Below are 11,807 nucleotides of genomic sequence, written 5' to 3'. Positions count from 1 at the left end.
GGGTCTCCTATATTTTCTAGTAGTCTTTTTGTATATACATGCAACTATATCACATTATCTTAACCATTGTAATTTTATAATATGTCTTTACATTGGTTGTCTGAGTCATCTAATTCTGATAATCTTCTTTAAAAATGCTTTGGTTAGTCAATATATCTTGCATCTCCAAAACTTTACTTGAACATTAAATATTGGCTGGTATTGAAATGAGTATGTGGGACAATTAGATCACTTTAGGGAGAATAAAAATGCTAATACCGAACATTTATTTAAGTTTAATATTTCTTAAAATTATATTAGAGTTTTCAGTGTAAATATCTTGCTGTTTCACTTTGATGAGTCTTAGGTATTTTATAGTACTGGATGTAATTTTAAATGACAATATTTTATATAATTTGCAACTTGTTTGTTTGCTAGTATATAGAGACACTGGTTTATCAATTTTGGGTGCATTAAGTTGACCAAATTCACTTACTAATTGTAAATGTGTATTGATCCTTCTGGAAGTTTTAAATATGTAATAGAGAGATTCTGAAAATAATAGTTATGTTACTGCTCCTTTTTTAGTTTTGATACCTCTTAGTTCTTTTTCTTTCTTTATTGCATTGACTAATACCACTAGTAAAATATTGAATAGAATGGTAATAGTGGCAATCTTTGCTTTTTGCCGAAGGCAAAAAAAAAAAGCATTCAACAATCCCCATTAAGCATGATGTTAGTTGTAGGCCTTTCTGCAAAATCACCCAGATTATGAAAGTTCTTTTTTACTTCTAGTTAGCTGAAAGTTTTTTTTTAATAAATGAATATTGACATTTATCAAATAACTTTATTCCTCTATTAAGATGATCATGATTTTTATCTCTGCTGAATCAAAAGCATTAAACCAATGTTGCATTTTTGGAATAAACCTCATTGGTAATGGTCTTATCATATTTATATATCACTATAGGTTCATGAGAGATATTGGCCTGTAATATTGCATTCTTATAGTTTTCTTGTGACTTTTGATGTCAGAGTTGTACTCGCCCCATTCAATGAGTTGGAAAGTGGTCTCACATTTTGATTTTTTGATAAATGTATGGGATATTGATATTAATTATCCTCTTTATATTTGAAAGAATTCATCAGAGGTAGGAAATTCTTCCTTCCTTCATTCTTTTCTTTTTTCCTTCTTTCCTTCTTCCTGCCTTCCTTTCTTCTTTGGAAATTTTTGGAATACAGATTCAGTTACATTGACAGTTAATGAATTATTAAGTTTTTTTTAGTAGAAATAGTTCAGTATCTGCTACTCTATAATTGCCAGACAGAAAACTTTTCATTCTTTTTGAAATTAAAGAAATACTGCTAATATATTTCTGTGTACATATAACAAATATTTAAGGATATTTTTTAAATGGTTGCAGTTTTTAACTCAGGATAAAGTGATTTAGTGACTATTTACTTTTGTCCCTGACTACAGCAGGTGACTAGGATCCATGGTTCTCAAAACCTCCACATGTGATTCTGATGTCTAATCAAATATGAGTACTATTATTATCCCATTTATTATTTTTGCTGTCAAATACCTACAAAGATCATAAAGAAACAGATTTGCATATTTATTATTAGAGTAACATTCCTGCACCTTGACATTACTGACATTTGAGGGTAGGTAATTCATTATCATAGGGGCCTTGCCTGTGCATTGTAGGTTGCTTCGTGGCATTCTTGGCCTCTAATTACTCAATCCAGTAACACACACCACTCCAGTGCAACAACCAAAAATGTTTCCAGACATTACTAAATTGCCCCCATTGAGAACACTGTGTTGAAACAACGACCCTTCCTAGGAAATAAAGAAGCTCTGCAATCAATGACAATGGATAATCACCAGATAAATAAGAAAATGATAAACTCAGGAGCTGAACAATGAATGTATAGAACAGGCACTGCTCCTTTAAATCAGCTGGTCTGATCCATATTCCTAACATTTGGAATCATAAGCAGCCGCCAACATTCTCCCACTTTCAAGGTCCAGAGATCTACATCCCAACCATTTTTATTTTAACTTCTTTTGTGCATTCAGACTTCATATCCTTTAATACCTGTAGACACTTTTTAAAATTTTGTTTGACCTCTGAGACTCATCCTTTGTATGTGGTTCTTTATTTCTGTTATCAGATTCCCATTGTTGACAAATATTTGATTTTATCTCCTTGATTATACATCTTTAGTTCCTCTAATTAAACACAACTTTTTTCCTAGACCCCAAGCACCCTACATATTTAGCCCAAGTTCTTGCAGCTGGTATTGTGACTTTGTTCAATTAACATCTGTTAAGTAGACCCTCTGGGGTATCAGATGGAGGAGCACATTTCAATAAAAGACCACAAGGGAATTGAAATAGAGAAATTTATTGCTCACAGCTACATGGCTTGAGAAAACATGAGGGTTGATTAAGTCAGGATGATGATAGATAAGAGCAGAAGAACATGTGACTTTTTAGGGAAACATACACCTATAATCTAGAGAACTTTCAAATGCAGCAGAAGGCATTTGCTGATGTGATATATGTGTGTGTGTGTGTATATATATATATATATATATGAAGTAATTTTCAACAAAATGCAAAAAATCAAAACAAATGTTAACTTCAAACAGATGAATCCTAAGATACGTGGTCCTGGTTTTCATCACTTGGAGGGAAAGGAGGCCTGTGCCTCTTTATTATCATAAAAACATTCTGTATGTGCACATATGTTTGGGATCAGAAAAACTGTATCAAAGTGTTAATTAGTGGATGTTTCTATAGTTAAATGAGACCACCACATTAGTCTGTATTTAATGAAAGAATATTGTTCAGGAGCCAGGGCTTACTACTTCCAGCCTTCCAGAGGACAACTGTGGAAAACTGTCATCAGTTCTTCTGTTTGAAAAATCTTCTAGGAATATTTCATCATGTCTGTAATGCGAATACTGATGACTGTCTAGGCCACGTGATAGAGTATAAACTATTGGGAACTCAGTTGACATGATAGTTAAAATGGGAGTTTATTGATTGAGATGTTACTTACACTATCCTGGTTTTCCGAAGGGCAAATGCCCTCAGGGCCCCTCAGAACAGAATAGAACCATGATTCATGTGGGTCACTTAAGCCATAATCCTAGAATACTCTGAGCCAGAGTCAAAGAGGCTTGTGGAGCCACTTAGGCTCTTACAAATATGCAGACTTCTGAACTAAGAAACAGAAAGTATTACCTTATTATTTTACCCTAGAAATGAATTATTAAGGTATCACTAAGGAATATATCACTTACATTCTCAATATTCAGTGTCTATTCAATAGAGTTTTAACTACAGTGTGAGTAAATTGCAATATTTTCAGAATCTCTCACCTGGCCTTAGTGCATCTCCATATGAACAGGTGGAGAGCAATAGTCCATCTCCATATCAATAGGTAATTACAAGGGCCAGCAAGGGCATTTCTGGACTAGAGAGGTTAGGTGGAGTTCCTTCTTCTGCAACCAGGTTGCAAGAGGCACAGGAGAGCAGAAGTAGATGACTGCTTGTAAGCAATAAATGCGTTTTTCCCACTTTATTTCTCCCTTTAACTGATATTGGTTTCAAAGGTATTTTGCCCCAGGTTTCCCTCCCCCTGGAGTTACATACAGTTTCAGTGTTTTGATACGTAAGGAAAGTATGTCCCCACTCACCAAAAATTATCTAATTGTGTTTGATTTATTATCCAACATTAACAAAATGAGTGAAAACTTCCCAGGGGCTAAACTATACTTTGAATTGTCTTTACACTGTGACTTTTGTGCATATTTTTTAGAGAGTGTACAGAAATTTGAAGGAGATTAATTTTTCTGAATAAATGGTCAGAAAAAGGGGGCCTCAGCAAAGAGTCAAGTGCAAGTGGAAACACTTGAATTTTGTGGAGCCAAGGAAAGCAAGATCAAGGAACATCATTTCTTCAGAAAGGAGAATTGAGGGGAAATGCTAGAGGGAGTGATCTTGTACCCAGTGAATATTTTAGGTTCCTCTGGTTTTATTGACTATGTTCTTTTAAATGGAGCCAGAAGGACCCGGATATTCATCAAGTTTTATTGTTGTGTTGGATAGTTATTTTGCCTTATCTCACATCCTCTCTATCTAACCTTTATTCCCAGCCATTACTGAGGCAAGCAGATTCATGCAGATGTAAACTAACAGCACTTTGCTTATCATCATTTAAACACTGTTTTGTGCTTTCTTCTGGACTTTAATAGCTTTATGACAGAGAAACCTTCATGAGCCCACTTTGCACTTATGTATGCGTTACTAAAAGCTCAATGCTGTGAACACCCTACTGGGAACACCCTTACGTAATAGGAGATAAAAGCTGATGATCAATACTTCCCTTTTTTTTTTCTTTTTGTGAGAATCCATATATATCTCCCCAGAAGGTCCCAGTTGCATAAAGTACCATTTTTCACTGTAGAGAGCAACTATAGACCTCATCCTTCTACTAGTTTTCCTCCTTTACTGTTTCATTCTCTCCCTTCTCTACTCCTACCCCATCGAAATATTTCCCAAAATAAGCTACCACACACAAAACCTTGCCTCTGCCTCTGCTCTACCTAGGCTAAGACTGGTACTCTACTATGTGCCTGAAAATCTCAAGACTTATAAATGCTAAAACAATCAAATGAAAATCCTGCTTTGATAGAATTTTGAATTTTGTGGAAAGGTGTTGGATTCCCCTGAGGAAGGCGCCGCCCCAAATCACTCACCAAAGACGTTTCTTGATGCAACAAGCAAGAGGAATTTATTCGGAAGCCAACTAGTTGGGGTCCAAGTCAGCCTGTCGCAGCAGGTCTCAACGAGGACCCAGAGCACACAAAGCCAGAAGGTTTTATAGCATTTTCAAAAGGGGTAAAATTTTCCATAATTACAATACAGGGTTTTTTCTATAGGCTCATAAATCTTTTGCTGGCGCCACATCCTGGGGTCTGGTTAGATGAGATCACCTTCGGAATGTCTAGGGTGGTTCTAGCAAGATAAGCTAGGCGTGTATGATTAACTGATTTACGGTTGGCTAACTAAAGGTCACTACAATTGACACAGGCTAACTAACTTGTTTTTCAAGATTCTAATGATTTTCCTTCTTCTGGGTTAGGGGGTGGTATTTAGGCCTTAAGATGGCTGTAGTTATGCTAACTTTTGATTCTTCAGATCCTACATTTCCCCACTTCTCTTTTTGGGGCATTCCAATCATGGAATGTTTGTATCTTCTTGTGAGGTGAGTGAGTGGTATTGTTGCTTCAACATTAGTACATGAACAGCACTCACTCTTTTTCTAACAAAAGTTATCAACCGGTTTAATATGCAGGGTCTCAAAGTTAGGAGCAACACAAGGATGAGTAGGGGCCTAGTCAGAGTGGATATCAGGGTTGTAAACCACGGGGACCTAGTGAACTAAGATTCAAACAGTCCTTGGCCTGCTTCTCGCTCTCTCTTCTTCTGATCTAGCCTTTCTCTAAGTTTTGACATTGAATCTCTTACTATCCCGGAATGATCTGCATAAAAGCAGCATTCTTCTCTTAAAGCTGCACACAGTCCTCCTCCTTTTAGGAACAGCAGATCTAGCCCTCGTCTATTCTGTAAGACTACCTCAGAGAGGGAAGTCAGAGATTCTTCAAGTTTTGTAATGGATTGCTCTATGGTTTTTAGGTCTTCATCAATAGCAGTCCTTAGTCTTTCATAATGCTGGTTCCCTTGAACAATAGCGGCTGCCTCCGTTCCCACTCCAGCTGCGACTCTTATCTCTAACAACACGGCTAAGGTCAGCGAGACCGGCTCTCTCTTATATCTATGCTTAGGTTCAAATTCAGCTACGAATGAGAGATCATCATGATACATCAACCTGGGCACCAGCTGGACCATGATACAGAAATCACGGGAGGAGTTGAAGGCAGAAGTAGAGACACATGGGGTCACTCCAGTGTTACAAGCCCACTATCCCTCGGGAGGAGGGATTAAATACCTGTTTTTACCAGGGAAGGCTATGGGTATGGTCTCATTCTTTCTTCTACAGATAGAGACTCTAGCTGCTGCTAGGGAAGAGGGGTGATGACCGCTCTGGCTGCTTCATGCTGAGAAGGGGGCGCAGTAAAGGGTGCAGCTAGGTCTCCATCACTGGTCAGTTGAGAGGGCTTCAGAAGGCTGGCGCTTCTATTCTGGGTTTCATTTTTATTACTATTTGCAGTTTTGTGGCTTCTAGGCAAGATAAAACAAATTGTGTTATTAGGTTATGTAGCAACATCTGGAGTTGGATTTTTTATTCTGGAAGGAGGCTGCATTATTGAAACGATACTTCTCTCTAAAATCACTCTCATTTTTACTAGAAGTAACTAGGTTAAGAAAATAATTAACAGCTGGCTTGATTATTTGCACAGGTGCAGCAAGAAGAGCAATTGATTACACAGGCTCTTTTAAATATGCTTTGCTGGAACTTTTTGTAAGGAATTTCAGATTGAACTTTTAAAGGCCTCTTGAGGCCAGACAGCCAAGCCAGACTTGCCATCAGGCTTTGCCTGCAGTACCTGTAGATTTGGATGAATTCTTCTCTTCTCGAGGTCTCTGCACCTGCCAGGAAGTGACCTTCTTTACTCACCTGGTAAGGCTGCTGGGAACTCTGTAAGCAAGGTACCAGGCCAGTTCTTCCAAGGGGCTTTGTTGGCTTTATAAAGTCAATCTTAGTTCTTTAAAGTTGTTCACATCTGAGTTTATACACATGTCTCTCAGGTACGACATTCCAGTCAAAGCCCTGGTAGTATAACCAGTGTTCTTAAGTAGTCTTCTCACAAGGAAAGCAGATTCTTATTGAACTCGTGCAAATAAACATACTGCCATGGAATACAAAAACAGTCACTGAAAGTTTTTAAACTCTGGAGGGATCAAGTAGAGAGAAGGATGTTTCAATTCTGCTCATAAAGATAGTCATTTACTAAACTGTTGTCAGTTTCAGAGAACAAGGTTAAAACACTTTACCAGCAACATTTGAAACAAAAAGACACAAAATCATTTTCTTTAGTTTATGTAATCTTATGTAACTAATACCTGTTCTGCTGAAATCTAGTTCTTTACCAGTTTAGGGATAATACTATAAATGACAAAAGACTTACAAATGACAATGGTTAAAGATATGATGAGAGCTTACTGTAAAACAGTTGACATAAGGAAATTCTGATATTTCTGTAATACAAAACATTCAGTAACAAAGTTTAGCATCATTCTCTTTGACAGTGCTTTCTTGGTAAATAAATATATATATATATCAGACAAATAAGCCAAATTAGTCAAATACTTCGTCTAGTGAGAAAAAATTCTTCTGACATGTTCCAGGGGCCCTCTGGAAAATATCAGAGTTAACTAGAGGTAAAAGCACCTTTTTGCATTTAATTTTTTTAGAACTATCATTACACATTTATTGTCTATATACTCAGCACAGTAAACGAGATATCTTAAAAAGTGGGGCAGCAGGGGAGACTGCTGCTGTCAATTTTTAAAGACAACATACAGAAAGTCAAACTAATTCTAGGTTACTAAGCATTCTTGAGAGAATGGTAGCAGATGGTAGATTCTTCTGCTTTCATCTTCAGGAGGGGAAAAAAGCTACAATAAGAATTCATATTTAGCTGAAAGAACTGTCTAAACTCAAGGCAGAGTATAATATTACTAGGCATACAAAAGACCTGTTAGAGATACATACAAAGAATGAATATGGCTATAGTCAAATTCAACTTAAAAGTTTAAGCAGAATCTCAAATTTAAATGTCTCTTTCTTTCACACAGATATTCAGATATGACCAGAAATATGCTTTGAGATGAAAGAGATCAGGCATTTTACTTTTTCATTTAGGGACTGAGAAATGATGACCTTTGGCTTACAATCAATAGCTTACAAACAGTGAAAATAATAAGAACATAACTCAGCATAAGTGTCTAAGACCAGATACAAAAAACAGAGAAAGTGCTTAAGTTTACAGGTCTTCCCTGAAAGCTTCAAGAATGTTTTACTCTTTAATAGTAGATTCCCCCATGTTTTTTTTTTTTTTTTTTAAAACATACAGCATATAAATTAAACAAGAAGACCTGGTGGTTCTCAAAAAATCTATTACAACTTTTTTCAAAAGTGGTCACACGTTCGTCTATCTAAGCCTTCACAGTGAAACCTGTTTTTCTGGGAGAAACATAATCTTGTCCAGATTCTACAGTTTAATAAATTTTGGTTTGTTAACTAAGTGCATTTAATCAGCTGAAAAAAGCTTTGTTACTATTCTGCTTAGGAATTCAATTTTTCAGGCCATGCAATCATTTTTAATAACAAAATATTTCAAAGGCAAATAAAGGTTATACAGTTGTTAACTAACAAACTTTAGCTTTTAGTCCCTTTAACATTACGATTTCATGGCAACTCACTGAGACTTTAAGCATGAGAAACTGCTGTGATCTTTCAACATTAAGAGCAGACTAACAGTTAAAGAAAACTGTTTAACTGGAAACGAGATTTTAATTTTGCTGTGCACTTGATATCAAGACTCACTTGCTTTAATTTCACTAGGCATGACTATATCTGTAAGAATATAGTAATTTATTCTTCATTTGCCCCATGGTCCCAAGCACATAAGCCGGTGAGAATTATGCCTGGGCTTGCCTGCGGCTTGACTGGGTTTATCTCACTTTATCTCTAAACATCCTAACCCTCCCTCCCAAGCAACAGGCTGAGCGGATCTTCTACAACAAAAGGCATCACGCTGTTTTCTCTCTTTGTCTCTCTTTAAATAAATAGCTGTACTTTAGAACAAAGTTACTTTCTTTTATCACAAAACACATTCTTTAGCATGCAGAAGAGTTTTCATTTTTTATACTTTTTCTTATTAAAACATACATCTTTTAGCATAGAGAAATGTTTTTCTTTATTACTTTAAGTGGTTTTAATTAGAACTTAAAACCATTAGAAACTTTAACTTCTAGTGAACACTGAGAAGCAGGACACTGCAAACTGTCAAACTAACATTTTCTAGACTAACAAACTCACGAACACATTCTACAATTTCTGCAACCATGAGCTTCACAGCACAATCTCCCAGCAAACACAGAGCACATTTTATCAACTTAACAAAACTCTAAGGCTTTAAGTTACTACAAAGATTCTCAGGCTGCAGGTAGGCATACACACTGCAACACACAATTTAAAAGGTGTTCACTTGCCACACTTATCCAGTTCACCTACCTGCAACAACTATGCTAGCCTACTCACAAGACCCCCACTGAACACTAGACAAAGCCAAGCTTCTAAGCATTCTATTCTTAAAAGATTTAGCAGATAACATGACTCAAATGACTCTAGGTAAACTCAGGCAGCGGACAACTACCAGGACATGCCCGCCTCAGGCAAACTCAAATTAGCATTAATGCTTAACACTTTTTTACCAGGTTTTCTGGAAGTTTTAGAACACTCAATTTTCACAAGCGCTTGTCTTTAAATCAATTTCATTAATACCATCCGGAGGTAGAAAGATATATTCATTTACACACTTAGGGGGTTGTCTGAGTCTGTCCCCTTGTCAGTATAACAATTATTAGGCACATGAAAGACACAAAAAACAGAGACACACACAGATTAGACACACAGCGGCCGCTTTTTGTTTTTTCTCAGATTTTCAAACAGAAACCGAAAGGAATCAGAGGGTTGATATTCCTGGCACCTGAAAATCAACCCTATCTCATCAGATTCACCTTGCCGGAAAAACAGACGGGAGGCTACCAGGCGTCCCTGGCCTCCCAACCTCCCCGAGGCGTCCCCCAGGGTTGCAGCCTGCGGTGCTCCTAGTACGTCTACCGACCGCAGTCTCGACCCCTTTACGGGATCGGGACAGCTGCCAGACAGTGGGTACCCCCTTTCAGAATTCTGACCGGTCTCACTGAAAAACAGAAAACAGAACACAGACAAACCAAGGCGCCACTAATCTTACCTCTTCCTCCAAGAGCGACTTCGGGAGTGAAGCGGGGTGAGCGCATGATCCCGGACGAGCCCCCAAATGTTGGATTCCCCTGAGGAAGGCGCCGCCCCAAATCACTCACCAAAGACGTTTCTTGATGCAACAAGCAAGAGGAATTTATTCGGAAGCCAACTAGTTGGGGTCCAAGTCAGCCTGTCGCAGCAGGTCTCAACGAGGACCCAGAGCACACAAAGCCAGAAGGTTTTATAGCATTTTCAAAAGGGGTAAAATTTTCCATAATTACAATACAGGGTTTTTTCTATAGGCTCATAAATCTTTTGCTGGCGCCACATCCTGGGGTCTGGTTAGATGAGATCACCTTCGGAATGTCTAGGGTGGTTCTAGCAAGATAAGCTAGGCGTGTATGATTAACTGATTTACGGTTGGCTAACTAAAGGTCACTACAATTGACACAGGCTAACTAACTTGTTTTTCAAGATTCTAATGATTTTCCTTCTTCTGGGTTAGGGGGTGGTATTTAGGCCTTAAGATGGCTGTAGTTATGCTAACTTTTGATTCTTCAGATCCTACAAAGGCACACAATAAACATTTGAGAAAAAATATATGTGATACATAACATAATAAAAATAAATAAAAACTGAAATAAATAAAAATAAAGTATTAGGCATAAAAAATGTCAGTATTGGAAATACCTTTAAAAAAAACGGTTAGGATATAATTCACATACCATATCATTCAAACATTTAAAGTGCACAATTTAAATGTTTTTAGTATATTCACAGTTTGTACAACCATTGCTATTATCTAATTTTGTAATAGTTTCATCACTGTTGAAAGCTTATAGCCATTAGCTGTCATTTCCCCAATGCCTCACATTTCTCTAACTTTAAGCAATAAATATTCTAGATGCTTTGCCTATTCTGGGCATTTCAATGTAAATGAAATCATCCAATATGTGATCTTCTGTAAATGGCTTCTTTCAGTTAGCGTGTTTTCAGGATCAGCCATTTTATTGCACATATTTTTTTTTTTTACTTTTTTTTAACTGGCAAATAAAATTACACTGTATGGATAGACCACTTTATCCATTTATCAGTTGATGAACATTTTGATTGTTTCAGCTTTTCAGCCATTATAAGTAAAATTACTATCAACATATAAATTTTTGTGTGGATTTATTTTTCTATTTCTCTTAGATATATATTTTAAAAAAGAATAGTAGCAATGAAGTTAAACAGGCAAGGAAGACTTTATTCAAGACTGTTGCAATAGGGGAGAGAGATTCAACTCAATTCTGTTGAAACAAAGACAAGAGGATTTTTAAATGTAGGAGTGAGCTAATGAAAAAGTACTGGAAGACATTATGGAGTAGGTTAGTAAATATGAATTAGGCCATCTGTGTTTGATAATTGGAAAGTAAGAAAGCCTTAGGAAGTAAGGCTTCTACTGTCTTCCAGGGACTGAGAGAGAAGGACGCTCTCTCCTTAGATGGTTACATTTCAAAGGAATGCTCTCAAGTCCTTGAGAAAGGCATTCCTGGATTCTAAAACTGGCAAAAGCCTGGTAGAAGATTTACATTACGAAGGGACAAAAAAAAATTTAACGAGAAGTTTGCTTAAAGTAAATGCTCTAAGAAAAGGGAGATCAGTGCTCTATAGTCAGGAAGAAATCTGTCTAAATTTTAGTCAAGCTACGGGGAACTTTAAGGCTCTCTAGTTCACATAGCTAAGAGTAGAACTGCTGAGTCATATAACTGTTTGAGGAGGAGCCAAATTGTTTTCTTAAGGAGCTGCACTTTTACACTCCCACCAGCAGTA

At 36.9% G+C, this 11,807-nt stretch overlaps 1 long non-coding RNA gene across 1 annotated transcript; it reads right to left on the bottom strand.

Moving 5' to 3' along the window:
- Nucleotides 1-4,763: 4,763 nt before the first annotated feature.
- LOC140843528 (uncharacterized) lies at nucleotides 4,764-10,555 on the bottom strand. The gene is made up of 2 exons (XR_012121372.1): nucleotides 6,639-10,555; nucleotides 4,764-6,241 (listed from the first exon to the last, which is right to left on the bottom strand). It is a non-coding gene; the product is annotated as an uncharacterized lncRNA (long non-coding RNA).
- Nucleotides 10,556-11,807: the final 1,252 nt, after the last annotated feature.

Source organism: Manis javanica, chromosome 1 (genome assembly GCF_040802235.1).
Source record: "Manis javanica isolate MJ-LG chromosome 1, MJ_LKY, whole genome shotgun sequence".
NCBI lineage: Eukaryota > Metazoa > Chordata > Mammalia > Pholidota > Manidae > Manis > Manis javanica.
The sequence above is the reverse complement of the archived record's forward strand: the minus strand, read 5'-3'. Positions and strand labels throughout refer to the sequence as shown.